Source organism: Lathyrus oleraceus, chromosome 5, assembly GCF_024323335.1.
Source record: "Lathyrus oleraceus cultivar Zhongwan6 chromosome 5, CAAS_Psat_ZW6_1.0, whole genome shotgun sequence".
Classification (NCBI taxonomy): Eukaryota; Viridiplantae; Streptophyta; class Magnoliopsida; order Fabales; family Fabaceae; genus Lathyrus; species Lathyrus oleraceus.
Window position 1 is genome coordinate 502,842,914 of NC_066583.1, and position 5,886 is coordinate 502,848,799.

At 39.0% G+C, this 5,886-nt stretch overlaps 1 non-coding gene across 1 annotated transcript; it reads left to right on the plus strand.

Moving 5' to 3' along the window:
• Window positions 1–4,207: 4,207 nt before the first annotated feature.
• On the plus strand, window positions 4,208–4,314 carry LOC127090248 (small nucleolar RNA R71). The gene has a single exon (XR_007791774.1). It is a non-coding gene; the product is annotated as a small nucleolar RNA R71 (small nucleolar RNA).
• The last annotated feature ends 1,572 nt before the right edge of the window (window positions 4,315–5,886 follow it).

The following is a 5,886-nucleotide window of genomic DNA, read 5'->3' on the forward strand; positions in this document are numbered from 1 at the left end:
GTTTTGAAAGCAGTTCTATAGGCCCATAATGCTTCTTGAAGCTTCTGAGATCAGTCTCTCCTAGAAATAGAAACGGTTTTCTCTAGGATTTGTTTTATCTCCCTATTAGATACTTCTACTTGGTCACTAGTTTGTGGATGGTATGGTGTTGCTACTCTATGCCTAACTCCATATTTTCTTAAAAGTTTATCAAATATCCTCGATATGAAGTGTGATCCTCCATCGCTTATGACTAAGCGTGGTGTTCCAAATCTAGGGAATATATAGTTTTTAAATAGCTTAATCACCACCCTATGTTTGTGGGTGCAACTATAGCTTCAATCCACTTAGATACGTAGTCTACAGCTACTAAGATATACATGTTTCCTAAGGATGGTGGGAAAGGTCCCATGAAATCTATACCCCATACATCGAAGAGTTCTACTTCCTGAATGTTTCTTAGAGGCATTTCATCACGCCTTGAAATGTTCCCAGTGCGTTGGCATCTATCACATTTGACAATGCAAGCATAGACATCACGCCACATGGTAGGCCAGAATAGGTCAGCTTGAAGAATCTTGGCGTATGTCTTAGAGGTGCTCGCATGTCCACCATAGGGTGCAGAATGACAATGCTCGATAATACTATTTACCTCTTCTTTTGGAACGTAACGGCGAAAAATACCATCTTTGCCCCTTTTGAAAAGGAGCGGTTCGTCCCAATAGAAGTTTCTCACATCGTGGAAGAATTTCTTCTTGCGGTGGTAGTCAAGATCAGGGGGTACAATATCAGCAGCTAGGTAATTAACGAAATCTGCATACCAGGGTACGTTACTTATTGCTAAGGAACTTTGGTAGTGCTCATCAGGGCCTAGGTTATTATCTTCAATGGTTTCTAGTCTAGCTATCAGTCTATCATAGGCGAAATCATCGTTTATGGGTACTAGTTCTGGTTTTAGATGTTCTAGCCTAGAGAGGTGAGCGACTACTACATTTTCAGTGCCTTTTTTATCTTTTATATCCAAATCAAACTCTTGTAGTAATAGAATCCATCGGAGTAACCTGGGCTTGGCATCTTTTTTACTTAATAGGTAACGAATGGCAGCATGATCAGTGTAAACTATAATTTTTGCTCCTACTAGATAAGATCTAAATTTGTCTATAGCGAAGACTACAACGAGTAATTCTTTTTCAGTTGTTGCGTAGTTAAGTTGGGCAGCGTCTAGGGTTCTACTGGCATAATAAATTGCATGTAATTTTTTTATCTTTCCTTTGTCCTAGAATGGCTCCAACCGCATAATCACTAACATCGCACATTATCTCAAAAGGTTCTGACCAATCAGGTGGTTTCATAGTGGGTTTAGTTATTTTGGAGAAGTCCTTGATAAAACGCCGGTAGAATCCAGCGTGTCCTAGAAAGCTTCGGACTTCTCTGATATTTTTAGGGGGTTTTAGGTTTTCTATAACTTCTATTTTAGCTCTATCTACCTCTATACCTTTTTCGGAAACTATATGTCCTAAAACAATTCCTTCGGTCACCATGAAATGACACTTTTCCCAGTTTAGCACGAGGTTCACCTCCATGCATCTCTCCAGGATTTTCTCAAGGTTAGCAAGACAATTGTTGAAGTCAAATCCGCAAACCGAGAAATCATTCATAAACACTTCCATAATACCATCTAGGTAGTCTGCAAAGATGGACATCATGCAGTGTTGGAAAGTAGCTGGGGCATTACAGAGGCCGAATGACATTCGTCTGTAGGCAAAAGTTCCATAAGGGCATGTAAAGGTAGTTTTTTCTTGATCTTCGGGGTGAATAGGTATTTGGAAGAATCCTGAGTATCCATCTAGATAGCAGAAGTAAGAGTGTCTGGCTAGACGCTCCAACATCTGGTCTATAAATGGTAAAGGGAAATGATCCTTCCTGGTTGCTTTATTTAATTTTCTATAATCTATACACATCCACTATCCTCCTTCTAAATGTTTTGCTACATGTTCGCCTTTATCGTTCTGCACGACTGTGATGCCTCTCTTTTTAGGTACTACATGCACAAGGCTCACCCACTTACTATCAGAGATCTGATAGATTATACCTGCCTCAAGCAACTTAAGAACTTCCTTTTTAACAATATCACTCATTATAGGGTTTATTCTTCTCTGATGTTCTCTGGAGGATTTTGAATCTTCTTCGAGCGAAATGCGATGCATGCATACAGATGGGCTTATACCTTTCAGGTTAGAGATATTATATCCTAAGGCTGAGGGATATCTTCGTAAAACGTCTAAAAGTTGGTTCGTTTCCTCTTGGCTCAAGGTAGCACTGACTATAACTGGACGGTTCATCTCTTCATCGAGGAACTCATATCTCAGATTCTTAGGCAGTTCCTTAAGTTCTAAGGTCGGTTTCTTAGGGCAAGGCATAGGATCTGGGGTAAGGGATAAACATTCATAAAGGTTATCATCGATGTAGGGTTTTCTAAAGTCATCATCTTCCATTATGAGGGTTGATGGTAACTTAATTGTTTTTATGATTTCTTCTTGTTCTAATTCCCTAACGCATTCATCAATGATATCTAAGGCATAACACGCGTCTCCCATCACAGGTGCCATAAGAAATATCGAAAGTATAAATTCTATTTTCTCGTCACCTACTTCAAAGGTCAACTTTCCTCTCTTGACATCTATTATGGCTCCTGCAGGTGATAAGAATGGTCTACCTAGAAGGATTGGTATATCATTGTCCTCTTTGATGTCCATGACAATAAAATCAGTAGGGATAAATAACTGATCTATCCTAACGGGAACATCTTCTAAAATGCCTATCTACTTAACAGATCTATCGGCTAATTGAAGCGACATCTTAGTGGGTTGTAATTCTCCTAAGTTTAACCTCTCACAAACTGCTAAAGGCATTAAGCTCACACTAGCTCCTAAGTCTAGAAAAGCTTTTTCGATGACATGACTACCCAAAAGACAAGGAATGGAGAAATTTCCAGGATCTTTATCTTTTTTGGCTAATTTGTTCTCGGAAATGGCATTACATTCCAAGGGCTTCGGATCGTCTAGTCTATGTTTGTTGGTAAGGATGTCTTTGAGAAACTTTGCATAAGAAGGTATTTGGGTGATGGCTTTTGTGAAAGGGATTTCTACATGAAGTTTTTCTATAACTTTAATAAATTTTTGATACTGGTTATTGATCTGGGTTTGTTTGAGTCTTTACGGATATTGTATAGGTGGTTTATATGGCGGGGGTGGTACGTAAGTTTTATCTTTAGGTTCTTCTCCTTTTTCTTGACCTTCCTGGTTTTCAGATTCCTCTGGTTCCTTTACTTCGTCCGGGGGTTTGGTATATCCCTTAGAAGTTTTGGGTTCACTCAATCTAGGGTTAGGTGGCTCATCATAAGCGTTCCCACTTCGTAGGGTAATGGCATTGGCTTGTCCTCTCGGATTTTGTTGAGGTTATCCAGGGAACTGTCCTCCAGGTGTAGTCTGAGGGGCTTGGTTTAAAGCTACCTGAGAGATCTGGGTTTCAAGCATCTTGGTATGAGTAACTATTTAAACAAACCTTGGTTCCTAACTGAGTAATCAATTTGTTAACATGAATGTTTTGGTTCATGAACTCCTTGTTTTGTTGGGTTTGAGCGGTGATAAAATTTTCCATAATTTTCTCAAGGCTCGGCTTTGGTGGCACAAGTTGCATAGGTTGATTTGATCTTGGGGCTTGATAACTAGGTCTCGGAGGTGCATTATTTTGGATACGGTTATTGTTTTTATAGGAGAAGTTCGGGTGATTCCTCCATCCAGGGTTATAGGTATTCGAATATGGGTTCCCTTGGGTGTAGTTCACTTGCTTAGAGTAGGTTTCGTTTAATAGACTGCATTCTGCAGATTGGTGTCATTTGGTTCCACATATCTCACAATCCGATGAAACTGTGACTACAGTATTCGGGTTTATGCACATATGCTCGACCTTAAGGGCTAATGCGTCCATTTTAGCTTGCATCATGTCTATAGAGCTTAGTTCATGCACCCCTCATTGGGCTTCTTTCTTCTCAACTGTCGCTCGTTTGACTCCCCATGATTGATGGTTTTGAGCCATATCTTCGATGAGGGCACTAGCTTCAGGATAAGGTTTGTTCATTAGAGCACCGCCTGCGGCAGCGTCGATGGTCATCTTAGTTTTATAGTGAAGTCCATTATAGAAGGTTTGAATGATTAACCAATTTTCTAAACCATGATGTGGGCATGCTCTTAACAACTCTTTATATCTCTCCCAAGCTTCGAACAGCGATTCTCCTTGGTTCTGGGTAAATCTAGTTATATGGTTTCGAAGAACGACGATTTTACTTGGGGGAAAGTATCTAGCAAGGAAAACTCTTCTAAGGTTTTCCCATATCGTAATGGAGTTGGGTGGAAGGGAATCTAACCATGATAGGGTTTTATCTCTGAGGGAAATAGGGAATAATCTTAAACGTATTGCCTCAGGAGAAGCTCCATTGGTTTTAAAAGTGTCTGCTAATTGAAGAAATATTTTTAAATGTTGGTTTGGGTTCTCGGTAGCGAGACCTGCAAATTGTCTCTGTTGCACTAGTTGCAACAGGGAAGGTTTAAGTTCGAAATTATTAGCTGGTATGGTTGGGTTTACTATACTAGAACTAGGTTCTTCGTTAGATGGTTGGGCGAAGTCCTTAAGAGGTCTTTGGTTTTGATCTTCGGCCATAGCTCTCCTAATTCTATGAAAGAATAAACGTGCGCGAGCGTAACGTTCAGGTTCTGCTAGAGGGTATACTAAGCTTCCGGTGCTGCGAGCTTTTCGCATTGACCGGCGGGAAATAGCCTAAGTCTAAACGATATAACAACAGGGAAATGAAATTTGACGAAATTGGTCCCCGACAACGGCGCTAAAAACTTGATGCATACTTTTCGCAAGTATACGAACGCGTCAGAGTAATATAAAAGATTGTCGAATCCACAGAGACCAAGTGTCAATCTATCGTTATCTATTGTTATGGTGTTTATCTAAGGCAATCGAAATAGGTGTTTTTAGAGTGTGCAATGAAAATTAAGGTGCTGAATAAAGTTCAATTAATAAAGACAGGGTCGAATGTAATTCACATAATCAATTGATAATCCAAGTACTTGCTAATAGAACTACTTATGGGCAGTGTTTCCTACTTTGAAAAGAACTAATTTAACAGGAACTGTCGCTTTCGCGTATTCAGAACCGAGCTGTACTCCCTAATCAAACCCTTTTATTGTCACTTATAAAAAGACGCGCATTGCGTTAGAGTAGTAAACCTATTTTTAAGAAATATAGAATCTTGACTAAGTTGAAAAGTATTTTAACCTGGATTTCTTAACCAAAAGAGGTTTTCGCGAACCAGACTCTAAACTTATAAACGCGTCCGAAAATAGTTTTAAAATCTATTTTCTTCTTAAGTTAAAAACTCCTAATGAACTAAACAAAGCGCTTTCGCTGTTTTTGAAATAGTTAAAAACAATTAAGTTTAAATAGACGTTGGACGGCTTTCGATCTTACCCAATGGAAATCAAGTGCGGGAAAACTTAAGTTGAAAGTTAAAATAGCCCTTAAGTGTTTCTACGAACAATTGTACGGATTATTGGTTCAATTACGATCCTTACATTCTAACCTTATAGATTTAGTTAGACATGGTAAAGTAAAGGTGCATTAAAAATAAATAAAAGTAGTGCGAGTGCGGAAAATTAATAAAAGTAGTGCGAGTGCGGGAAATAAATAAAAGTAGTGCGAGTGCGGAAAATAAATAAAAGTAGTGCGAGTGCGGGAAATAAATAAAAGTAGTGCGAGTACGGAAAATAAATAAAAGTAGTGCGAGTGCGGAAAATAAATAAAGTAAAGCGAGTGCGGAAAATAAATAAAGTAAAGTGA